We start from the raw sequence: 27,450 nt of genomic DNA, 5'->3' as shown, positions 1-27,450 counted from the left end.
TTCCTGAACTTATACATGTTAATCATGTCCCCTCTCAGYCTTCTCTTCTGCAGGCTAAACAGCCCCAACTCACTCAGTCTCTCCCATATGAGAGATTTTCCATTCCCTTAATCATCTTGGTCGCTCTTCTCTGGACCCTCTCAAGAAGTGCCGCATCCCTTTTATACTGGGGAGCCCAGAACTGCACCCAGTACTCCAGGTGCGGCCTCACCAGAGCTCAGGAGAGGGGCAGGATCCCCTCCCTTGACCTGCTGGCAACRCTCCTCCTGATGCAGCCAGGATCCCATTGGCCTTCTTGGCCACGAGGGCACACTGCTGCCTCATGGTTAACTTGGTGTCAACCAGGACTCCCAGGTCCCTCTCCGTGGAGCTGCTCTCCAGCAGGTCGAGCCCTAGTCTGTACTGGTGCCTGGGGTTATTCCTCCCCAGGTGCAGGACCCTGCACTTGTCCTTATTGAACCTCATGAAGTTCCTCTCTGCCCCATTTCTATAACTCCAGCATCATCTTGTCTTCATCATGTCTTTTTCTTTTTCTTCCCTGATCTGCTCCAAAATCTAACACTTCAGTTACAGACACTTCCTCTAATCCATCCGCTGTAAAATTTCTAGCTTGGGAACTTCCCTACATTCCCCTTCAGCGAACRCTATTGCAAAGAATTCACAAGGCTTGCCTGCTTTGCTATTAGCTTGAGAATTCCCCTTTTGCTCCAGCAGCTTAACATACTACAGCCTTTACAGCACATTTCTTACTGTCAAATATTAGGTATATTATCTGACGATTTTAATTTTAGATTTGTCATTGTTGTCTTCCTCCTATTTTCCTTAATGACTTTCACTCTTTGAGGAATGGTAATATTACTATCACTTTTCCTCATTCTGCTAGTTGACAAGTAGCATTTTTCAAAGTTTTAATGTCTTTTTTTTTCTTTTTGATATATGTTGTTACTTCCCTGACTCTAACACAATGTCTTTATTCAGTCTCCATGATTCATGCAACACTCACCTTCATAACCACGTCTCTTCACTGCTTTTTAATGTACTTTGTCGTCGCTATTAACCATGCACAGGTTTTGGAAGTGGGGGAAGAAAGGCCTCATGCAACAACTGTTTGGGTGTTTCTGTTCATACAACGATGCCAAATAMCAGTACTGCGTGGGTCACTACTACAGGATGTGGTGAACAGAATCTGGAGCCAGACTTTCTGCACTGTTCAAGACTGAAATTTCCTCTTTGCATACAGAGGCAGGAGRGCACTATTAACTGTTAGAAAATTGGCTGTCTGTTCCACGCAGTTGTCACATTTGTTCCTCCTACCCCGCTGCTTAGGGAGCAAATGAAGTTTCCTACTATTATTGTGACTTTTGCAAATGTGTTCAACTTACGTGCTCGTTGGTGTTTAGCAACTGTCAACACTAATCACGCTGCCAACAGCACAGCTATGTTAGACTTCCCTCCTTTCTYACGGCATATTTTGATTCACATTARTTAGCACAATATATTTTATCTAACTCTTCTTAGGGAATATGGCTCCCTTTTTCTAGAAAAGCGATTCATCTGCAAGCAATGTAGTTCCTACATATTTGCACCCAGATGCTGATTATCTTCCTTCCATTCCTTCCATTGATTATCTTCCTTCCATTAAGTTTCCCAAAATGCTTATAGCATCGGTATGCCTATTTTAAAAACAAGTATCCTTTCTACCTTTAAGGGCTCTAGCATTCTGATAAAAGCCCACAGGACTGCTTGCTTGATCAGCCTGTCTATTTTCATAAGCACCATTTAAGAGTACTCAATCTGCTGAGACATTAAAATTCAAGAAAACAGCAAAAAAAAAATCATTATTCTTTCATCATTCAGCAGTACATCATCCAAAGACACYTTTCTTATACTGATTTCATTCTTCTCTATCTTCAGTTTTAGTAGTCTGAARAATGCCTGATTATTAGGATGAATCTAGTATTTTCCACTTTGCTCCAGCTAATTTAAACAACAGGTAGGGTCTATCTCCAACCTCCAGAACTTAAAAGGAATCCTTGCACTAACATCCCCCTCCTAAAATCTCCAGTAGCTCTTCACCAAAAAGTCATTCAAACCCTTTAGGAGTTATTCAGAGTGATTAACATCTCCATACAGCTTCACTGASGGTCACTTCTCAAACTCTGCCCTATTGAAGTTTCTTTTCAGCTAMATTTTTTCATTAACCACTTCCCTGTCTCCACAGGGGCCTATCAGAGCTCCGTGCTCTCAAGTCAGCCTCTCCAGCACTATGAAGCTGTTCCTCACGATGCTTGACAAACTTCTTACCTGAGAGGGATTTTTACCTGATTTCAGCTCCTGTTTGATTTTCCCTTCYGTGCCCCTTTGTCCATCATCGTTTCTTAATCCTTCTCTTGGGAAAGCTGAGCCACTGCTCAGTCTCTCATTCAAGGTCATTTGAAGTTTTAGTCAGTCTTGGACTCACTAACAACATACCACTAGTATAATCACTCTTAGCATATGTAAGCAAAGTGCAGTCCAGAGAAAGCCAGACCTGTTTAAATGACAGCTAGGCAGAAAAATGGCTACCTAAGAGCCCACATAAGCAAATACCTACGGAAATGAGAGAATAGGGCAAGAGAGCAGTAAACAAAAAGGTTTTCAGCTTCCAACTATTTGAAGCTCAGATGGAGACAGATTTGGTTTCTACATATTTAAACGTATATGTTTCCATTAAAATGTTTATGTACAGCAAAATACCAATTTATTATCACATCAAGTCAGACGACAGCATCTTTTGATGCCTTTTGTTCACTAGTCCAGAGAAGTCAGTTCTATGACCCGCAGCTGCTCTGTCACTTCCTCTGACTTTGCCTGTGAAATAATGTAGTGGGCATCAGATCACTGATCTGGGCCTGCTTGAAGGGTGAAGATCAAGTCACAGCTCAAACTAAGTAATATAACRTGGCAGCCTTTTGTTAATAGCATGGAACCAAGTAGAGCATGGAATAGCTTTCTTACTGCACTAATAAAGACAGATCACAGTATGCTCGTTTCCTTGTCAAAGCTACCTAGTCAGTTGTTCTAGAAGGACTGAGATATTCAGTTTCTACTTAACTTGCTTCAGGGATGATTTCCCACACCCCACAAGAGTTTGAGGGCATCTGGTTTTATCTTTTTTTAAAAAARCTTTAATGCTTTTTAAAAAACTAGCATCAACAGCAAGATACATCTAAATATACCTTTGTTATAAAGTTTTAGCTTAAAAAAAAAAGCATGATTTGAAGGATTTTTTGGGGGGTTTTGGGGTTTTTTTCCCCAACATTTTGAGATTATTAATCAAGTTTAGGAAGCAATCACACAACCCTCTAAATTTAAAATAGCACAGAAATATATATCCTTTTGAAACACCATGGGAAAGCACTTTCCAGGAACTAAGTTTAGATGCTTCTTMTTCCAGACAGAGATCTTCATGTCAAACAATGTGGTGATAACATTTCTTCCTGTTTGGAAAGTGTAGCTGTTGCTCAGCTCATACCTACCCCTACATGAGGACTCTTTTGTTGTCATAATGAGCACCAATACCCAATATTATTGCAAGGCAGATTTCTCAAGCAACACAAAATTTAGGCAGGGAAGACAGGGGCATACAGGGGAAAGCCCTGCTCATGCTGTGTTACCAAATCAGAGGCACCACAGTATTACTCCTAACGAAATTAAACAGTTGCATATACATAAYACTAATAGTCACCTCCCTTCAACGGTGAGGAGAAAAAACCCACACAAGAAACTGAAGTGATACCTGGAAGGGGCTCTTCAAACGAAAGCAGTCTCAGAATGAAGGTCAACTTTGCTACTGTTAATTTATTTCCTTAAATAGCCTCTCTCAAATGTGGTACCTAAGTTCTCAGAGTGGATGCATCACTCTCTTCTGAAGGAACAATAAATCTGATTACTTGCAATCAGTTTTTAAAATAGATATTATGCATGTGACTGACATAGCCTTAAAACTAGTAGGAACTGAAGCTGMAGTTCAGTGAGCTATAATGAAAACTCATAAGATGGAAGTCCAGGTATGGGTGTTTCCACTAGTTGTTTGCTTACAGGAACAGCCCCAACTGAAACAGCCAGATGTTGTGCAGCAGGACTGTGGAGTACACATGAAATTAGTAGTATACCATTGAAGAAAAATCTCTAATTAAACAGAATTAAAATCTTAAAGTCCAAGTCAATGTTTGAGAAACAACAAACCACCACAATCTCCCTTCAGAAAAGTGTTTCCATTTATTTTAAAAACATTCATAATTGCATGAATTTAAGTTTGTTCACAGCCCAATACAGTTTATACAACAACTTAAACAGTATATTATAACSACAGCCAATGATAGTTTGTGGTGGCTATTTAATACTTGGATTGTACTTCTCTTCTTTGCAAATTGCTTCTGGAGCTTATTTGAAAGCTCCAGAAACACATGAGATTGTGTGTGAATACGGTGATCTATTACAATGAATAAATGAAGTATCACACTATATTTTCGAATGCTGTGATCCAGAAGCAGACAACCTAAACCTGAGCTGTGTACTTCACCTCCCCTTCTTTAAAATGAAGCGATAGAAAGGAAAAACGGTTACCTGCAGCTGACCCAAAGAATCATGTTAAAATCTTAGGCATACAAGTCCATCCGTTTTCTCCTAGGCCTCTCCTTTGAAGAGAAATTATCAGCATTAAACTGAATTTAAGTTTCCAGTAATGAATATTTACTAGCTTCCCTTCAGGAATGGATGCAGCAGAACATCATGTTTCCTGGGTTGGAAATACAAATTAAACTTTGCTCTTCTGTTCTTCCACTTTTTTAAATGACAGGGGGGAAGTCAGATCATTAAAAAGACCCAGTGGTCACAGTCCTTTTGTGTCCCTTAGCAGCTTTGCAGCCGGGACCTCTTCTTCCACCCGTCCCCTCAGTGGAGGGGCCCTGTGATGATGCTCTGCAGAACGGCCGGGGTTGAAGCTCAGCACCTTCGTTTTAGCTTTTATAACCACTTTGGCTAATCAACACTGACACACTGTTTTCTAGGTAGATTCTAGTTCTCACTCTTGCCACTGGCTTGGCCAAGCTGCTTAATCGGACTGGAATTCAGCTTTCACGTTGCCTATGAAATAAAAAGAGAGAAGCACTTAAGTGAAACGGGCATCCTGCGAGTGTCAGGCCGGCTGCAAAGGATGGCTCCAATCTGGGGACACGGACGCAACKCTGTTCACCAGACCTGAAAAACACCCTCCTTGGCAAATCTTCAGGTAGGCTCAGGACCGACCTAACTGCGCTCCCAAGGTCAGCAGGAGAAAAATTCCTTAGCAGATTAAGTGAAGTACAAAGATGCCCAATAAAACAGCCCTATAAACTTCAGGGTTTTAAAAACAAATTAACAATAAAACCCTTTTAGTTATGTATTCAGTTGCTATCAGACATGCATGGCTTATCTGGAGAAGTAGGCAGACCAATGACCACCTTATAATTCATTTCAAATCATGCTATAAAACAAGAARATGAAACTGCAGAAACTTAATATTCTTGTTTTATAACAAATCTATTTGCCTCAGCATTGCAAAACAGTTGTCTAACAGCTGGGTCTTAAGACAACCAACTTACTGGGCATAGAAAAAAATCCTATCTGCTGCAGCCCATCTTTCAGCTTTAAGATGCTCAGACAAAGATGTGATGATGCCTCACCTTAATATTTTGCCACTTAAGCTCAAGGGTTTAATTAAACCTGTACCAACTTGTTCTCAGGAACTCTRAATTAGATGTCAGATTAAACTGAATGCTTCATTAGTACTCTGTGGCTTGGGCTTGCCTTACCTGAAAATCCAAAATCATTCAGGCACTTATGCAAAAACTTCAACAAATAAAAGGGAGTATGTTTACCTGCCAATGGATTTTAAAAATATACACATATTAAKTTGTTTACATGTTAACATGAAAACCATCTCCCTGTATGCCATTTCAGGACCAGGCTGTTGTATACCAGAAACAGCTACRATTAGAAGAAAAGAGGACAAAGCTTACAAAATTTCTGTGTTTAAACCACTRTATGAGGCTGTTCTAGTGAGCTGAAGTCCAACTTAAGAAGCTTCAAAATAAAAAGACGCAACAAACAAGTTGATGTAAAAATATCTTACTCATATAGGATCCTTGGACTTGAAAGACAGACAATTTTGAGTAAGCATGGAGGCTTCTTCCAACATGGAAGAACCCTACAACCTCACACCTCTACCATGCATATCTCTAGTATTTTTTCCTGGTGGASCAATGAGATGTTCTTTCCAAAATTTAAGACTTACATTACAACAAGGTCACAATGCTCACTATTTTTCACTCATCCATCACCTGGCCAAAGCCATCTCCTGTGTATAATATTCTGTATTTTTTAATAAGTCTAGCTTTACACTCCCTTGGAAAAAGCCTTTCCCCTTGCTTACTGCCTCTCCCCTGCCTGTTATTTCCCTGTGCACATAAGCCACAAGCATTGGGCTCTGACCACTTCCAGCTCCCCATCAGGGAACCATCTCTACAGCGCCTACAGCAGCAGGCAAGATCTGATTTCCATTGATTTGTTAACATATGTTTTCTGRAGGAACTCTCTTTTCCACTACTAGTCAGGCAATATTTAAGACAGAGTATGAAGAAGCAAAAGTACGTGTTTCCTACTTATTTCCTCATTCTGTGGGGGCATAAAAGGACAGATGTTGAACATGTAACGTTCACACGCTGCCTTAAGGTCAAGTTGGAAGACAAGACCCAATGAGATTTAGTAACTTGAGACTGTTTAGTTTTGAGCTGAATGCACAGAGATGCTCACAGGTCAATTTTCTCAGCAGGAACCCAGAAGGCTGGATCGGAACAAGCACATTTTTTCCCCTTGGGGCCAAGTCAAACAGCATTCGATAGCGGTGCATCATCAGCTCCGAAGAAAGGATGCTCTACAGGCAGCCTCTCCACTGAGGAGCACACACAATGAAAAGACACTGGAAAGCTGTGTCAGCAACAGAGCAGGAAGTTAGTTATTCTCGGTGTCTAAAAGCAGTATACAGGATTCATTACCACATAAAAGCTTCTGTGAGGCAAACACAAGAAGGAGAGATTGTATTAGATGCACACCCTGAAGCATGTCTACCCTACAGAAAAGTTTCTTTTTAAAAAAGCATTACCCAGTAGTACAGTAATGTTTACATGCTTCCCTACTCATCTCAATTCAATGCTGTAGGGGTTTATTCTCCAATATTAATTTTTTTTTAAGAATGCAATGCTGAATAAGACAGTTCGTGCCAAGTATGAATATGTATGGATAACTTGTTCTAGCAACTATACTCAAGTCCATTTATCATTTTCCAAATGTGTGCTACAACACCACATTCAAAGGACACAAAAAGCAGTAAGAAATTCCAGTTTTTAGAGATACTTCACATTTCTTTAATCAGGCAACACACCTTCCTACTCCTCCTCCATTTATTTTTATCTTCACTACAATAATATCAGACCTAAAGTAACACTACACTAGGCATCCCTGTTACAGACACAGCGCGGAAGGAAACAGTCACTACTATCTAAGCAGCTTTCACCAATCTCTCTGTAGCATCAAAAAGTAAAATCCAAACAGTCCCCACTACCCACCCTGGTACCACAGCAATATTGCTGATGCAGAGAACAGCCCACACTTGGCAGTGTGCTCACCGGGGAGGCATCTTCCAGTCACGCTCCTGCTGCAAGAATCCTCCCCCCAGGGACTTCTGCAGCAGCTACCARAACAACAGGACTTGCTTCTTCTCTGCTACTTGGTCACTTGTGCTTCTTAACTCACAAARTACTTGAGATTCTTCAGGGTCAGGAAGACTTCTCTCCAAGCAGGAAACAAAGCACCCTTCAATACAAGGACCCTMTTTGACAACCTATGGAACTTGGTGTAAGCAGTCCTTTGGGATTAGCCAATTCACATTCAATCTTGATCATTAGCACATCACAAATCTACCAGTCTTCTAGTTTAGCCATCTGTATAAAGGTTCAAAGCATCAAAGTAAACTCCCTATCTACAACATATGTCCTCACACACACCTCAACTCAGGTCACTCAAATTTCTGCTCTCTCCTCCACACTAAATCCTTCATTTGCCTGTCACTTTTCAATCAAATTTGTTTTTATTAGTATCAGAATTGGGTAAGTGCAGAGCCCCTACCTAGAGCATCGTAAGCATGGAAGGAGTTATTGCAGGAAAGCCAAAGTGTCTGTACGCACCTGCAGCAACCCCAAAGTATTCAACAGAGGCCTTCTACCAGAAGTTTGCTCCAGGGAGACCTTGTTTCAAGTTTCTTTCAATTGAAAACACAGCCTGCTGGTTATTAGTCAGTTTAGAGSAGCCTACTTACACAACCTTGTCTTTGGGGCAGAGATTTCTCATCAGAAAGCTATCTAMATCTAGTAATTTTCCCCTTGCATTTCACCCTCTCCTAATTTCAAGAAATAGAGCAAGAATTTACTTGAAGATGCTGCTTTACAGAATGTCTCTCACTCACACCAGTCTCCTTACAAACAGGAAAGGCTCTGCAGAAGGAAAAAAAAATATAAGAACCTTTCCATCACAGCACTCTGAAGTTGCCATGTTTGTTTAGATCCAGAGGAACACTGCTGGAATTCATCTTTGGCTCAGTCTCATGGGAACAGCCACATGCTTCCTTCTCTAAAGCTGCCCCGTTTTAGTACTTCCAAGAATGACAAACATACACTCAAGGGTTAACACTTACACCTTGGCAAAAGGAGCGGACACCACTTTAAAGCTCAACTTGAATCAATTCTGCTGGTAGTTTACCAAACAGGAAATACGGGCTTTGGAAAAGGCCCCATATAGGAAGGCTCCTGCAGAATACACAGGTTTTTCTTCCAGTGTGCAAAATATAATGAGCCTTCTAGAGCAAGCTAAGAGCAGAACACACTGCTCCCAGTTCCCAGAGCAAACTGGAAATGTTTCCAGAGAAGGACTGAAAACTTAGGCAAAGGAGAGCAAAGAGCTGCAAATATCTGCTTCCAAAAAGCTCTCAAGTATGAAACCCATAAAAGACTTCCCAGAAGCTCAGGCACGGAGTAAGGAAAATCCATCTAATCACACACAAAGCTGAAACCAGCTGGGTGCTGGGCCTCCGGCTTTCTCCTGCGGAAGAGACGGGATGCATCCCAGGCCCCGGCACCCCAGGCGCAGCTTCCCGGCCGAGCCGAGGGGCAGGATCCCTCCCTYGCCCGGCTGCTGGCAACGCTCTTCCCCACGCAGCCCAGGGCACCAGGGCCGTCCTGGCCCCAAGGGCACGTCGCAGCCTCACAGGCAGCCTGTGGGCCCCACGGATGCCCAGGCCCTTCTATTTCCCCATCTTACCCAAAACAGAGTATCAGGCTCTCATAGCTAAAGAGAGCAACTGCTTCCAGAGGTGGGATTACTTCTTCAGAGAGCAGCAGGATGTTTGTGTTCAGAACTACTTTTCTGAAAGCTCCCTTGTAGAGGAGTAGGAAAGAAGACAGATGCCTGCATGCACTCTGAGGGTTTGGGCCTGCATTTATCTTAGAGGGAAGCAGAAAGAAGACATTACTGAAATCCCACCGAGATGCAATATCATGCGGGAAGTTAATTTTTAAAGGACACCCATGAAAGTTAAGCTCCATGGGATCTCTCTGTCTCACTTCCTTGGCCAGAAAGGGGATTTGGAGAATTTATGTGAAAGCTGCTAGACACGTTCATGTATTTTTAAAGAGCAATAATGTGCTTTCACTCAAGATACGCTATCATTAAAAAGTTATAGTCCTGTTTCAAACCGAACAAGCAAGAATGGAAATCACAGAATTAAGGCATGAAAGAAAGCGGTTCAAGGTTCTTACTGAAATAAGGACTGGTAGGAATAAGACTGATAGAAGTAATACCTTCTCCGCAACCCTTCCTCTCAGGGTGATCTCCATCATCCCCCTTTTAATTCTATAAGCACTACGGTGGCTTCTCACCAAACCAGGATTGCACTTAAAAGCTTGTGGAGAGTTGGGCGTAGGACATCTCAGCACCAGCCCAAGCCGAGATTCAATTTTGCAATACAGGCTGTTCCTGTGGGACAGAACCCCCAGGGAAAAGGCCATGCTGGCAAGAAGCCTCTTCTCGATGGCCAGCCCTTCGCTGGGTGAAGATCAGCTCTTACCTTCCCATGAAGTCCTCACAGCTCTCCATATTTAGCACTTTCCTCCACTTCATACAACAGAACGGGAATAGTAACAGTGAAGAATAGGAAGGAGCCAATAAACAGCAGTTCAGGCAACAGATTMTCTATCATCTTCCACTTCTGTGCCTCAGGATAAAGCGCTGAGGACCTGGTGCTTCCGCCACACATTTGGTCCCCTTCACTTTATATGCCCCACTCAYTTCTACTGTTTTTTCCTTAGTCCCAACTAGACCACCTTGCTTCCTCCCTATGCAAATACAGAAGAGGCAAGTGCTTTACCCCTATTCAGCYTCATGCTCAAACAACCATCCCTATTTTTATGCATCTTCTGTTTCTATTTAGATTTTAGACTAAGTTAAACAGTCCGTTTTGCACATATTTAAACATAAGTAACCTTATAAGTAATAAGAAAGCCTTGTTTGCAGGACACACTATGTCTGATAGTGGATGGCTGATATTACCTTCTTCCACTTAGATTGCAATTCTATTGTTAAGACTTACAAACAATTTGTATCTTCCAGACAAAGGACCACAGTGCATGTTCTAAAACTGAGTTATATGGAGCTCAGAGTAATGAGACAATTTTCTGACATCCAACTTACACTAGAGCTACCATCTTGAAGACATATTACCCTCAACTAGTCAAAAGCAGGATCACTTTGATTTTTATTATGCTTTAAAGTCCTCAACACAGTTTGTTTTAACTAAACTGAGGATGTTGCTCCTGCTATCCAAGTACCATAAACCAAATGAACCCAGTCCTTGTTGCACACAGCATTTCATAAATATTTTAGGAAGACTATTTCATTTCCTTTCGATCTCAACTTTAGTCTGTTGAGAACAATAAATCTTTACTACTCTTATTAAATATTCAGTATATGGCTGTTCTGGCATCCTTACAAGGAACACTGCATATAAGTTATGCATTATAAATAAAAAGGCGACACTTAAAACATTTAAAAGCTTTTGGCAAGTGGACTACAGTTAGGAGATGSAAGCAAAGCTGGGTGCCCAACTTCCACTGAAGACTTTCTAGGACATGAAGCAGCGACACAAGAGACACATAATGAAAGGTTAACCCCTTGCTTTGAGATCAGCACATGTCAAGTAGCTTCCCACTAAATGGGGCATTTATCAACACCYAAATGAAGGAAAACCATTTTTTCAAGCAAAGCAGGAATGCAGTGTCCTGTCTCCCCTCATCAGCAAGGAGCTTGCCACGAGCATATGCTATAAACCTGGAAAAACTCATCATTTATCAGTGCTCTGCACCCAAAGGACACATGTGTCCCCGCAGGAAGCATGAACCTCCAAAGAGACAAACCCGTGTGTGACAAGATTGCACTGGAGGCCTTAAAATGTTATCTTCAGTCTCCCACCCATCACAGAAGGGACACTAGACCCTTACGTTACATAGATCATTTTAGGTTGTTCCAGGATTTTGCATAGTTGTCCTGTCCGAGGCAGCATAACCGTATCTCAAAGCAGCAGGCACACACACCACAGCGAGCAGGTTTATCAGTCCCCCGGCGAGTGCCCGACTTTAAAGCCCAGCAGTTGACTCCAGGCAGAGCGAGATCTTGCAGCAACAGCCACTGCACACACGGGTTTCTGGCAGGAGCCAGCACACGGCCGTGCAACGTTTTGTTTCCAACTATTTTTTCCAGCAAGACACAAAGGTATGTGCTACGCTTTCCCTCCGCTCAGGCTGCACTCTCTACAAAACCATTAGCAGACATGACAGATCCCATTCCAGTGCCACACTCTCCTTTGCAAAGGATGGGTCTGTAATAATGAACTTCTGGATTTTCATTTTTTGTCTCAAATGAAGCACTGGGAACCAGTGCCTCACAGAAAAACCCCTACTCAAGCATCAGACCCATATTTAAAGAAAACTCCAAAACAGACCTGGAGTGACACGTGTGCTCCATCCCCAGCTCAACCTCACTTTTCACATGCAGCCCTATTCAGGAGTTAACCACCAGTGACATGATCTGATCCTGGTGGCTGCATCTCCAATTTCTTCCCCCCCTCATACATTACCCATSAATAACAGTCCTGATGGCTGCATCCTGATGGAGAGATGARGCTAATTGTGCAAACACCAGCCAAAAGTCATTCTGAAATGAAAGAAYGACTGTATGCCAGTCACTTTATCCCATAAATATGAGGACAGCCCAAGAGCCCATTGAGATTGAGCTCTCCCTGCATGGCAGCAGGCTGCACACCAGGATCTCCTCTTAAGCAGGGATATCTCTCAAGGATATTTCTCAGCATTAAGAGATCCTTGCCAGATCCTAACAGATTCATGACAAGTGACTATAGCGCTCTCTCTTTTTGAGCTTGTAAACTTTACACGAAAAAACACACAAAACGAAGGGACTCTTGTCATTCCTGAAGATGGCTATGATTGTGTTTTGCTGTTTAATATAAGTGTGTCATACTTAAATAATATATTTAGTAACTTGGTATGCCATAACCCTTCCAGTCATGTGCTCCAGCTGAGTCTGAGGGAAGATAACAACAATAGCACATTTACTGGCTGGCCAGAGGCAGTTGGCTTCTCCAAGGAAGAAAGGGTCAGTTTATCCTGCCCTGGATACCGCCCTCCACACAGAAACAGATCATCCCCATCAGCTGAGGATCAGATGACCTAGACTGATTTCAGGCTTTTGGGAACTGAGCAAGGCAGTTTGTCCTGGGGCTAGGGAAAGCAGAAGAGTTGAGGTTGGAAGGGACTTCTTGAGATCATCTGTTCCAACCGCCCTGCTCCAGCAGGGTCAGCCAGAGCAGGCTGCCCAGGACCACGTCGAGTTGGGTTTTGAGCATCTCCAGAAGAGCCTTCACAGCCTCTCAGGGTCACCTGTTCCAGTGTGCAGCCACGCTCAGCAAAGTTAGGCTCAGGTGCAATTTCCTCTCATTCAGCGTGTGCCTGCTGCCAGACTCCACCAGTAACACGCTTAATTTGTCCACACAGTGGTCAAGGTCTACACAGGAGTCCTAGAAAGCTTCAATTGATGGACCATATAAGCAGAGAACAGGGAAGTATTTTTAGCTTGTTCTTCCTCAGCCACCAGCTCAGAAACTGCAGAAAGACAACACATGACTTGAAGCACATGATAAAGTGCTTGACCTTCTCTCTGCCAAGGACTCCCTCTATTCTGGGGAATATTCTTTCACCTTCTTTCTCTCTGTGCTATTTTAAAAACAGCAATAGAAATCCATTGCATTAACATTCCCCCAAACTCCTATAATATGACATAAATCAAGTGTACCAAGATCAAGGGGTACTTTCCATACATCACTTCTAGTCTCAAACTATCTTCAGTCTTTCATTCAATTTCAAGCCCCAGAACTTCTCCAGAATGCTTAGTCAGGATCCTAACCCAGAGAAGTCTTGCAGGAACAGTTTACAGCCCATTAGTGGGATCCATTACTTATTCTCATCACCACAAACATAATTCATCACCATGAAAATACATGTTTTAACATGGATGTCCAGGGTTGTGCTACTGCTTTATACCTTCTGAAAGAGAGGTTTAAAACCCAACTAGTTCCAGAAATGCCTCTCCAAGCTTGTGCCCAGTCAGTGCTCTACCACGACGCAGCTGTTTTCCTCAAGAAAGCTGGGATTGGTGAGCCTAAGTCCAAATGGCACAAGAATTTTCACATTATTTGTTACTAATTAAAGTCTAGTGGCTTTTCATTTCCTGCCTCTCACATAATACTTACATATCAGCAGTTTGCAAAAAAAAAAAAAAACAGAGAGACCACTGGCATATCAACCCATTCACAGCCCCCTGCGGCACAGCTGGGCAGTGCCACCCCATTCCCAAGGGTCAGTGTTTCCTCATATATGCTGGTGAGCTAACCAACAGCTAGCAGTCATCTCAAAAAACACACAGTAGTTCAATATATCTGCACTTTTGACAGAAAGAAAAGGCTTGGAAACAACTATATTTGCAATCAAAGGCAGCAGGGAGTGACAAATGAAGAAATACAGCAAGCAGTGTAATTACTGTGCAGTTTCACAAGTAACAGAGTCTGCAGGTTGTATACTCACAAAGCCTGCTTTAAAACAGGATGTCTTATTACCACCTGGGCAGAAAAGAGCAGCAGGATGGCTGTAAAAGAGCATTTTCTTCTTTAAGTTAACATTGGGCAGAAGTCAGTTACTATCTTCAAATTAGTGAAGAACGTAGGTTGGAAAGGTCCTCTCCTCACTACTCTGAAGATTCTTCAGACGCTTTCCAGCTCTGCAGAAACTGAGCAGGTGGTCAGTGCTCAAGTGGTTGGTTGCCTCTCCTCCCTGTTTTTTTGCCAGGCTCTCTGCAAAATCAGTAAGGCAGTTTTCATAGTGGAGAATCTGAAACAACTCCTGCATACGTATGTAATTCAGAATGCAGGTTAGCAACTGTGAAATCCTGCAGGCAAAGAGTCTCAAAGYTGTGAGTCACAAATAGTCACGTGCAAAAGAAGAGCAATATAAAATGTCTTATCTACTGAGAAACCAGCAGAGATGCTTTGAAAAAACTCTACTCAAGATGGAGTTTAAAAAAAAAGGCAATCATAATTTGAGAAATAAGATGACTATAGGGTGCCAATCTACATACAGTAAGCTAGCAGTATCCTACATAAGTTAAACATGATCTTAATCACTATATTTTTCAATGAATTTTGCTTAAAAATGCAGCTCATAGGAGGGTTGCTTGATGAGAATATTTTATTAGAATCAAGTACCCATAGAAAATGGGAATCATGGAGGATATAGATTTTTTTTTTCCATTCACATGGAGAAGGGGATATTTGTTTGATTTATGGAGCGTGTAGACAGTCTCTGCCCCTTATACTTGTGTACACAGATGAGCTATCCCTACGTGCTACCTACACACAACCTCCCAGTCAAGGGATGGCTGACCTGAGCATTGCCAATAGTTCTGCTTGGAGCAGGCTGCACTGGGTGACTTTCAGAGGCCCCTCCTAACCAACATTTCTGTGATTCAATATACCGTGCTGCTCTTCTCAGTCATTATGAAAAGAGCACAGAACAAGTCATTTAATCAATGATAAAATCAATGATAAAACACTGGCTATATCCTGCTTAGAGGGGTGTTACCACATTAGATTTCATGATTTGTGTTATTCTCTGTTTATTCCTTTCTTCTGAATTTTGAAATGAATGTTTAATATTTTGGGGAATAAAATAAGGAAATCATAGAATCATAGAATGCCGAAGGTTGGAAGGGACCTCAGAGGTCATCGAGTCCAACCCCCCTGCTCACGCAGGGTCACCTAGAGCACGTGGCACAGGGCTGCATCCAAGCGGGTTTTAAAGATCTCCAARGAAGGAGACTCCAAATATTTGATAACTTCGCTGAAAGACACCATGCCTTGTACATCTTTCTATGTATATCTTGTGTCAGTATGGAGACAACTTTGACCAGGAAGCTTTAGGCCTTGCCACTGCAAAAGCTTTACTTGCTTCCTGCAGTGGATCATGAGAGGGTTAAGGATGCCATAGACTGGCACAATTCTAACAGAAGACTCCATTGCTGGCTCCTCTCCCCTTTTCAATAAAATATGTTCTACTGTACATGTGGGAGGAAACGCAGTGCATGTAACAGCTGTCACTGTCCCCCAAGTCACTGGGCTTCACCTGCACTTCAGGATGGTCAAACAATACATGACTCAGCCTACAAGTAGTACTACAGGACAATGCACATCGTAAGGTTAGTTTGGAAAGAGAAGGCTGGCGTGATTCCCTGGTTTGTTGATTATGCATATAAATAAATCTGCAAAGAAAGGACAGCCAGGTTCCTTCTAGTAGTTAGTCCCCAAACTCTTCTCCTCATTCCGTAGATGTTGTAATCACAGAAGTAACCAGAAGACCCGTCTCCTTCCCACTTCTCAGTGAATCCTCTCTGATGCTAGATGCTACCTCAAAGCAAGCCAGCAACTCGCCTCATCAGCCCTGACTTGCAGGTGCTCTCTCCAGGACATCCCTGCATGCCAGTCAGGAACACTACCAAACTCCAGGAGCTGGCAGCAACCATCAACACTGGTTTCCTCACACTGAAGCCTGTCAGGGCATCACCCACGCCAGCCTCACCCACAGAGTGGCAGGTATCTTTTCAGGAATATGCCCTCACGTACTCATTGCTCAATGGGCTGTCACACAAAGGTAAATGGAACAGAAGCTACTATCAACAAGTCAACAACACACTTAAAACATAACAGAAAGGGTAAATCTGCCTCTACTAACAAAGCTTCTTTTGACAATCCTCCACTAAGAGATACAGAAGCTGTCATAGCTACGCAACAGCCCCGTTTGATCTTTCCTAAATACCATGAGCAACTGAAGAGAAGCCCAGAGCATGACTTCCATGAGCTTATGGAAGCAGTGACGTGACACGGCTGCCTGTGGCCAGCAGCAAGGCCACAGCCATTGCCTCCAACCCCACGCTTGGCACACTGCCTAGGGTCAGGCAGGAAGCTTCCTGAGCTCCAGGCCAGGGGCTGCAAACATCCTATTTCTGCTTCTCCACTGCACATCAAGATATTGATGTTTACTTAAATTTGAGGAGTTCACTGGCACCTTCCCCCATCATATTCTAATGCATGTTGACCCACAGCAACGGAGACATTATAAGCAGAATTAAGTGGACTGACACATGRCAGGAAAGGAGAAGACAAGATCCTGTTTTCTCTGGAGAAGAGACGGCTCAGAGGGGATATGATTAATATGTATAAGTTCAGGAAGGGAGAATGCAGGGAGGAAGGGGACAAGCTGTTTTCACTGGTGGCCAGCGATAGGACGAGGGGTARTGGCCACAAGCTGAAGCACAAGAAGTTCCGTCTCCAGGTGAGGAGSAACTTCTTTACTGTGAGGGTGACAGAGCAGTGGAACAGGCTGCCCAGGGAGGTTGTGGAGTCTCCTACTCTGGAGGTCTTCAAAACCCGCCTGGATGCCGCCCTGTGCCACATGCTCTGGGTGTGCCTGCTTGAGCRGGAAGGTTGGACTAGATGATCTGTAGAGGTCCCTTCCAACCTTAAATATTCTGTGAWTCTGTGAATCCTAGAACTGGCCTTTTTGCTTACTAGCCTTGCAGGGTTGGAAGTATGCTACAATACAATTATCTCACTTCATACTCAACCAAGCCTTTTCCAGCTTTTGCTTGTTAAAAATGATGACAAAACTGCAACAGCTTATACAAAAGCATTACTATTTTGAGATACCTTCTGAAGTATTATATACAAGAAAACGGCAAGGGATACTGACATTTTAGTTCTACATGCAGAGTGCAACATTAGCCTCAAGTGATTATATAATGTGATGACCTACAAGCACTTTGGGCAAGTTCCAGGTGATACTCCTAGCACAACAAGCAATGTTCAAGATCATCTTTTCACACCTTACAGGCTGGTGTGACAGGCTGGAACTTTCCTTCAACTAAACAAACCTGCAGAGTTTAAGAGCCCTCAGGCTGAAAGAGACAGGAGAGAAAAACTACATTCCAGATTACCCTTTAAAAAAATGCTTATATTTGTCTGTGTTCACTACACACTGCTTCAAAATAGCCCCTGAAGCTTTTTTTGTGTGATTAGAGTCATTAAGCATAAAAGTTTAGTCTCCTCATGCTAGATTAAAAACTGAGAGCATCAAGAAGTCCACAGGAAAGCCAACCAGCAGCTAAGGACTGAGGATGAAGCTTTTCCCTCKTCCTCCCCATTTTCCTTCTATTTCTCCATGCCAGCTGCCAGTGTACAAGAGCATCTTGCCAGAAAAAAACACTTTAAACTGTCAGTTAATACTATTTAAGAGATTAGCTATACCTTATCACTGACAACTAAAGTTATGATCCCTGTAACTTTTTCAACGTTAGATGCAAGAGAGCAGAATACAGTAGTTCCTTGTAAGGACAGGGAGTATTTGCTCACACAATTACATGATTCTCAAACACTATCTTCCTTAAGCATACATACTGATATTAAAGACTACCCATGTATTTGTTATGGATAAATGCTTATTACTCCAAAAATATATCTGCAGAGAGCTTAAAAATCAAACAGAGAATAGATTTGTTGAGCTATTCAAAGTTGATTCTGCTGGTCAGGAATGGAGTTGAGAGGAAAACACACAAACACATTTCAAGTCTATTCTCATCATTATTGCSACTCCACTGATGAACCGAGAGGAAAAAGAGCTAACTAGCACAGGCTGCAACTGTTCCCTGACACAGGAACCAGACCAGCATTTCACTAYGTTCCATGTTTAAATGGAAGGTAAAACCTGAAAGTTAAAACTGATGAAGAACACACTCTCAAGCAACCCAGGTTTACTTACAACAGAAGGAATCTTTTGAAAAAAGCAAAACGCCTAGTCTGAACTTATTTTAATTTCTGCTAAATATCAGCATAATCATTCTTTAGTTATGATTTGGTCAATAAACGACCCTGAGCCTAATTTCGCAGTATCTTCTCCAATACATACCACATTCCAATGTATGGAAGGAGTACTGTTTCTAGTTAGGCATGTTTTTATAATGATGCCTGATAGTTTGATTTATGGAAGTTTTTATGGTACAGTTTCATTTTAAACAATCTCCTGTCTGAAAGAGGTAAGAGAAGTAACAAAATAAGCAGGACTCCACTATTACAACAACCCGTTGCCTCCACGTTTGCCATGATCTCTCCAAAACACAAACTTGTTGGTTGAGCTTGACTCAGGGTCCATCCATGCAACTCRGGCCATAATTATAGCCCTAAAAGCTACTGCGATGGATTAGAACAGCACCTGAAGACACGYGTGCATAGGCAGAGCATCAAGCTAAAGCCATATGCAAACACGACACACAAGGTATTCCAGCAATAGACCACATTTTTCCCCCCAAACCAGCATTCTTTGAATGAGCAGAGCATTGGGATTTAGGGATCCAAACCTACTTATTCCTGTGTGGGTCAAAGGACACCCYCAAATGATGCTTACAAATAAGATKAAATAAACTGACTGCAGCTTTTGCTGGATCACTCCTTTCAGGTAGTGCAATTAATCAAAAGATAAAACTGGACCCTCTACACTATAGTTCTGTAAGAAACAAAACTGAAGAAAACACAACTATTCTACTACAACTGGGCAACCTGTTTGCAATTGTTAGCGTTGGGGTAGYGATGAGAGCGATTTTCCCAAGGCAAGTGTCACCTCGGTTGCTTTACAACATACTAGTCGCACTTCATGTAAAATAAGCACTTACCTAACCTATCCTTTCCTGTATCCACGAGTTTTCCAAGTACAAAAGGCTTGATGTGAATTGCTGCTCTATGCCTTTCCAAGATTTACTGCAAGCCTATGTTTTGCTAACAGTAGAGTTTGCCCTTTTTTTTTTAATACTGTAACGAGCTCCTGTCAAGCACAGACATTTAATATTAGTTATCAAATGCTACTTCTGATTCAAATTCACCTCGAGAGAGGTCATTTATATTCATTATGTGCAGCCTATAAAGAGTTAYACAAGCAAAGATAATGGATACCTGCATTTGTATTTAAGTGCAATAATCGCCTGTGCAAACAACTCATTAATAGTACTTTGAAAAGATGAAGGGCTATGTAAAATGCTAAGCGTGTTATCTGCCTTGCATTAGCAATGCGCATTTCAGGAAATCCATTTCAGTTCATCTACATGTCCACTTCACAATGCAAATTAGAACTACTAAAGACAAAAAGGCACTGGGTGAACAGTTCAAATCTCCCCTCTCCCCCTGTTCATTCACCAAAATCATTCCAAATTAGTACTTTCTACAGAAAGGTTTGTTTGCCCGCATATAACCTTTATTTTGATTACCATCATCAGTTCTGCAAAACTTTGATGCTTTAGATGATGTGCACTTCGGAGGATTTCACATCCCGTCTTAGTAATGATGCAGAAGAACCTAATTGTCCTTAATCCTCTATTTAAAATAGGTTAGAYGAAATCCTCTTTTGACTCGAGTAAAAAGATTAGTCAGTGCCACCAGGAAACAGAAACACTCCTATTGCCCCCTCTTCCCTCTTYATATCTAGGCAAGTTGAATGATTAATGAAGGAACAACTTAACTAGTCTCACATTTCAAAAAAAGGGAAAATTAGTCCACAGGGAACAGCAAAGCGTTAGAGTGTTTCTGTGAAATCTGATTACACCCGCTCCCAATTCCTAAGCCTCACATTTGTGGAAAGTACCGTAACAAATAAGAAACATCACAGAAAAGAGTCACATAGTCTGCTCCAGTAAATAGACCACGAAACAGCTTGGATGAAGCTTTTATTACCAAAATACACCTGGATCCCTATCAAATCTTAATGTGATTCTTGACATTAGTGAATAAATTGTGCACAATTTCAGAGAGTGCATGTGTACACAAATGTGTGGGCATTTCTGCAGATGGAAGAGCAAGAAGAAACTGGGAGCAGGAAAAGGAACACAGAATAACACTAAGTGGTCAAAAAAAAAAGAAAGAGAAAAGAATACAATAGCTGTGTGTTTCATCTTCATCTGCTTTTCTTTCTCTGACATTTGATCACGTCAAAGCCTTAAACTTCTCTCCACGGAAGAGCTCTCGGCCCTGTTAAAAGGCAACAAGTACAGAGAAATTAACGTGGGAATACTGAGGAATACTCAGGGGCCTAAAAGGAAGAACCTGAGCTCAAGTTAGCAACCCACGGTCTTCATGTGAGGCAATGCTAAGCTAAACAGATYTCATCTCTTCCAGACAAACTCCCCAGCCTCTGGCTCATCTCATCCTTCCCTTAGCATAATCCAGATTAGGCTGCCAGCTTCTTCCTAGAAGGAATGCATTTTTAACACAGTTATCACAAATAATTTTGCAACTGTTGACTATCAAAGCTAAATTAAAATATACTTTGAGATGATTCAAAGCATATTTGTATCACTGGTTTTCCAGGGACATTATGGGACAAAAAGAGAGGGGAAAAATAGTGTCTGATGCACAAAAAGCAGCCCTGTTGCCTCATCTACCTGCAGCTGTTGCCATGGTAATTACAGCACAGGAGATAGCAATATATTCCAGTGTCATTCTGCCTCACGCTGCAGGATGAGTTTCAACTGAAATGTCCCCTGACAATTACACAGATGGAAATACTACGTTATCCTGGGTAATGGTAAGCCAATGGAATAAGCTGCATTACTCCAAAAAGTGTAATTTACTAAGAGACTTAAACTCAAGCGATTTTGTTGAAAAAAAGCACAGCGCATGGCAAAGTCAAATCCAGTTGCATAACAGGTGCTAAAACATCTGCTTGGCTTTCTTGCAGCTTCTGGTTCCCTCTCCTTGCCACCATGGCACATGACACAGAGGACGTATCTCGCTGTCCATCAGGTTTTAAATACTAAGCAAAAAATCCCAGCTTTCCTGCCACATTTAAACCCAGTCAAACAACTCCATTATAGGAGTTAGTCATGGTACTGATTTGTAGAACCTTTTAGTACTTTTGTGCTACCTTTGGCCCATTGTTGGCCGAACAAGTAAATGTGTTTCAGCTTCAAAAGCAGACTGGTATTAAAAGAATACCACGGTTCACCTTGTCATTTTTCTTGTTTCAATTACTTTTGTCCGACAGGGACAAAAAAAAATAAATGAGAAACAGCGAGCAGAGACTTTAAGCTATGGATGTGCTACTTCATACTTGGTCCTCTTCCATTCCCAAGACTCTGAAAAATCTTCTTGCCTTCAGTATTGATGTATTGCAGTGTTCTAGAAAAAGCCCCAGTACAGACGATAATGAAAAAAGGGTGCTGTCAACAGCCAAAAATGACTATGCAGTTCTTGTCTCAAAGGCAAGGAAAAAAAATCAAGACAAGAATATTTGATGCTAAAAATGGCAAGGTTAGAAGTTCTTGAKCTATTTTAAGTCACTGAAAATTTTATAGTTTTTTGAGCCTCCAGAAGTGTTTTCTATCACCAAGAGCAGTGTACAAGAGTACACTGATGAGCACAGAGGAGCAATATTGTGTAGTCAATAGCAACTAGTTTATACTATGTGCTCTGGCTTCCTGCAAATGTACTCATTTTGCATATATACTGTCCCATTTTCATAGGTTTATTATCAAATGAAAAGGAAGTCACATTTTCCATGTGCAACTGGCATGGAGGGACCAGAATTGAGGGAAAGAGCTTTCGCCAATTTGCAAGAGTTAGAGAGACTTGTAAGACCACCAAATCCTTCCAGCCAGACACACCTGATGTTCAGTAGAATTAATTTCTGAGGGAAATAAAACTTTCRAACTTGGCCTCTTTAAAATATAGGTTGAAAAATTAAGGGCAGCACTCAATGACCCCACACAGAATCACCCCCAAGGAAAAAGCAGTTAGAGGCACATTCTAATGATTTGGGCTAAACAGGAAGCCACGAGCTACTCTTGCTCTTAAATACCTTGTGCCACACCTCTGCACACACTGGGTGAGGCTTTGCTGGAATCCACGGCGGAAGGAAGGAGCGAGCCCCAATCCGCCAGGATCCCACGTGGCTCCTGGTGACACACGACTCCCACGGGAAGCACTGGGAGCAGACTACGTACCTGGCACAGGTAGAAGCGCTTAAGAAATGAAAGATACTCAGCAGTGTCCTGCAGGCACATGCAGAGCCCATGCTGAGAATAACTTGTACACAGTCAGCACAGGCTGTGGAGAAAGAGTCAGGATATCAACATATTTAAAGGGGCACTTAAAATGAACAGGCTAGAATTACATCTATAAATTTAAATCTTGAAAGAAAAAGCAACCTTTTTTGACTAATGATAGTTAGGAATGAAGTGCTGCTTAAAGAGGCACCCTGAAAAAGGAATATGTGAACAGCACTAGTCTGACATCAACAAGCAAGGGAAGGCTCGCAGGAAGGGCTGACTGACCGGAGAGAAAAGCAGAAACTGGAAAGGGAAAAGGACACTCATGGGTATATTTACACTTTTTTTTTTTTATATATTTATATCTGTGCTTCAGGGCAARCAAGCTCAGAGTGGCCTGGCTTGGCACATCAGTCAAAAGAGCAGAGGCTTTATCAGAAAAGGAGGAGAAATTCRGAACGAGCGGCACACACAGACCTCCCTGCACACAAAGCGGGGCTCAGAGCATGGCCCAAAGAGGGAAGCAGGTTATGTCCTGCCTCGCTCTCCCCTCCGGAGCTCCCTGCAACAAATCCAGTTTTTCCGTCGCTCACAAGCGCTCTGCCCATACTGGTTTGGGGGAGGGAAGACAAAAGAAGAGGCTCCAGCCAAGAAAAGCTGCATTACTGTGATCCTGCCCCCACTCAAGGCAACAACTCCTGCAGTTGCTGCTCTTAGGAGAAGGAAAWAGTCCTGGATGGTCGGGCGGCTGTTACTGTGACAGCAATTTCAGTCTATTTTCTGGATATTTATATCAATGCTGACAAATTGTACAAGCTCATGCAACTGAACCTAGAGACAAGAAGTTTCAAATGTCCTGCTTTTAAGTGGACTGTTCCTTTAGACAAGACGCCAGAGTTATAACTTTGTCAAAAGAGCATCAAGCCTTCCTGTAACAAAGCCACATAAAACCCGAGGGAGAAAAGGTAGACTACGAACTTGAAACTCAMTATTCTTTTATTTCTACTAACACCACATCCACAAGTAAAATACTTATTTAATTAGAAAGCATTTTGCATTCTTATTGAATGTCTTCTCAGACTACAGTTGTCCCATTTCTACAAAGAAAAACTGCATCAATTTGTCATTTATCCACCAGAAAAAAAGAAAATTCTGCAGAGTTAAGACTAGAAACACCCCAAGAGCTAAAGCGACAATAAATTCCTTCTGCTTTTGAAATCACTATCTGCTGCTAGCTGCATTAACAGATAGTTAAAGGCAGCCCAACATTTACCATCCAGACTCGCAATGCTGAAGGACAGAACACAAAAGTGGCAGGATTTTGAAACACGGCACCTAAAAGCAACATAACTGCTCAGCAGCGCAGCTCCTCRGCGCCGTAGCCTTGCACAAGGCAGTTCTTTGACTCAGCAGCACTGTACAAGCCAGAGCAGTCAGCTCGGGCAGCTGCATGTACTGATGAGGGCCAGCTGTCCCACAAGTGCAGGACAGATTGTCACCACAGGCTGCAAGATGTTTAGTGACCATTTAGTGTCCAAGCAAGCATATGCTAAGAGCAACATTGTCCAGCTTGCTCCAAGTAGCAAGGAACTTCAGGGATATTCAAATCCCCATTTAGCTACTGAATAGCTGCTACRGGCACCCGCACAACCAAGGAAAGTGCATACACTTCATATAAGCAAATAAAGTTCGTTTTGTGAAGGATATTAAGACACAACTGTTTTGCTCTTCGAGCATCAGCCATATCTTGGCTTTAAAACAGAGGACTCCACAAGTCTCAGGATTACCAGGCCGCACTAACGTAACTGCAGTTGCGCAGGCAAAACGCACCRCTTGATAGTCTCTAAGCGGCGTCCCAAATAATTAAAATTGTATCCTTAGAAGATTACTTTTGTATAGTTAGTTCATCACGGTGTGCTTAATTCCTCCCTAAGTAGGGCACTGCTTAGCATTGAGCCAGCAAGTTCCTCGCATCCCTGAGGACGGGAAGCAGCGCCGGCACCGCYGGCGGGAGGGCGGCCGGGGGACTCCGGCATCGGCCCGGGCACCGCGGCCCAGGCAGCCCGGAGCCAGCAGCACGTCCTGACCTGCAAACGCCGCGTCCCAACAGGGAACCTGCTGCCTAGGAAAGAGGAAGGTGACAGACACTACACCTGGTACCCCCTCAAAAGGCATTCTTCAGTTTAGGAAAACATGGCCATTATTTCCATTGCTTAGGAAGGCAAAAAAAAAAAAATCAGCATTTTGACAATCGGATTATGTTAATTGCAGAAAGCTATTCAGGTGCTGGGATTCCAGGAAGATTGAAAAGTTCAAAGCACTTATAAAATCGCATTGAACTTGAGGTTAACCTCACTTCAGTAACATGTAAACAGATTTGGTATTTCAATTTGCTCTTCACCAATCCTGTAAACTGTATATGGCCAAATTGCAATGGTAAGCCAAAGAGGAGCTGGGAGGACAAAAAGAAATTGCTGGATATAAGGAAAATTTGGCAGAAAACAGAATTTCAGTCCAGAACTTGGTCAAGAGAAGAGCTATCACTGCTCCTCTAAGAGGCTACGGCACYATCTCTTAGGGAAGAGATACGAAATGCCATACAACTAGCATGCCAGATTTCTCTTGCTCAAATGATATTATTGAAGTGTTCCAGCACACARAAGACACAAACGAATGAAAGCCACTCAATATAGGTAAAACAACAGACAAGCATTTAGAAGTGCTGAGCAGAGAACTAACTTCAGCTTGAAGTGACAGCACCCAAACAGTAACAGAAAGGAGGGGCAGGCTTCTACCTCCACAGAGCCAGGGAAAAACACTGATATTTAGCTTACACCTTGAGGATATATTTGGGGACAAAGAGGAAGACATGAGGCRCAACTCTTCAACAGCAACAAAACAGAAATCCCCATTACTGCCATGCAGAACAAGTATCATATCATACAAGACATAACAATAATCATATCAYTCATATGATCCGGACAGGAATCACTGCCTTGGTCTCCCAAAGGAAAAAGCAGCCTGGAAAGAGGCAAACCCCTCTACACTTGGGAAGCGCCCCGGCTTTGAATTTAGCCTCGGGTGAACTACTAGGTGCAAACACTGCTGAGGGCACCTGCTGCTCATTCAGCGCTGCTCCATCACAGGCCCGGATTAGGGATGCTCCTTTTCATCGTTACTGCTGTGGCTGTATAAAAATAGCTGAGCCACAAAAAGGGGCAGCACGGACATGCTCCCACACAGAAAAATGGATCATCTTGCTAAATCTTAGTAAGGTTATTGAAGCAACAAACCTGAATTTACTCATAGTAGCATCCCCTCTCCCTGAGAAATAGTTTATTTTAAATTTCCTTTCACAAATAAAGCAAACCAGATGGCTGAGAAGAGAGGAATGCAAAGAATGAGCAACAGGTGAAAATACACAGGGCAGCCCAGAACAGCCAGACAACTTTTATAGGGAGAGAGCCTGTTACCCAACACGCAACACAGAGGAGTGAGCCTCGGAAACGCAGACACTTCCCACATGGGATGCAAGAACATTCACACAGGTTTGGGGCTGCTGAATTACACTCCTCAGCAGCACCGCATGACTTTCATCATCCAGCTTCTTTATTAGCTCCAACATACCGTGCTCTCAAGCCTAATTTAATCATGTTTAATACTTACGTTTAAGTTTACTCTGAAAAGCAGTTCAGAGAGTGTCACGCTGAGAAGAGATTGAGCGCTCGCTACATTCTGTGTGCAATAGACACAGGGCAATTTCAGGGCTATTTGCAGAGGCTCCAGATGTCTATTAAAGAAACAAAAAGTGCTGGCCTAGATCCTGTGCTCAGATCAGTACAGACAGATCAGTAGATCAGTACAGACAGATCATTAAACCCAAGGAGAGCCGGCCGGCCTCCAGCGCAGGCACCTGGGCTCAGGCACCTGGGCTCAGCCGACCCCGCACGGGTGCTGTCGTGCTCTTATTCCTCATCCAGCTCGAGGCTTCTCCTCCTTCCTTTAACGGTTGCTAAATATAGCTACTTTCAGGACTTACTCCCCATTCTCACCTCATGTCGCAAAATATTCTGTTGGAAAAACAACCATAGATTTTTTTTTTAATTGTGTACACTTTTTTGTTTCTTTCTTTTTTGCTTTGCATCTAGGGGGGGGGGTTCAGTCCAGATCCCAAGAAGCTCACGCTGCTGCGCACAGAACTGATCGCCTTTGCCTGGGCTGGGTCCGAGTGCCCGAGTCCCACGACTCGCAGCACCCCCGGGCAGGGCACGTTCATCTCCCTTCACCGAGGGCCTTTTCTCCGTCCACCCCAAACTCCCTCTTCCAGGCTGGGACAAACCAGGCCACGGCTCCCTGCTTTTACAGGCGACCCGCGCCCCTCGCGTTATTATTTTGCCCCTCGGCAATTAATGGCGTGCTGCCGGCTCAACAAAACCCGGCTCCGGGCTGCCATGGCAGGTCCTTAAAGGCGGACTTTACAACACTCACCACAACGGATATACAGATATATATGAAAACAAGCACTGCTGTGCGCCCTTGCAGGCGGCGCGCTGCCCTCCCGCAGGCGATCCCGCCTCCCGCCGCGCTAGGCTCGCCTCCCGGGGCGGCTCAGCCTCC

Source organism: Nothoprocta perdicaria, unplaced genomic scaffold (genome assembly GCF_003342845.1).
Source record: "Nothoprocta perdicaria isolate Ctin4 unplaced genomic scaffold, notPer1 scaffold_358, whole genome shotgun sequence".
Classification (NCBI taxonomy): Eukaryota; Metazoa; Chordata; class Aves; order Tinamiformes; family Tinamidae; genus Nothoprocta; species Nothoprocta perdicaria.
The sequence above is the reverse complement of the archived record's forward strand: the minus strand, read 5'-3'. Positions refer to the sequence as shown.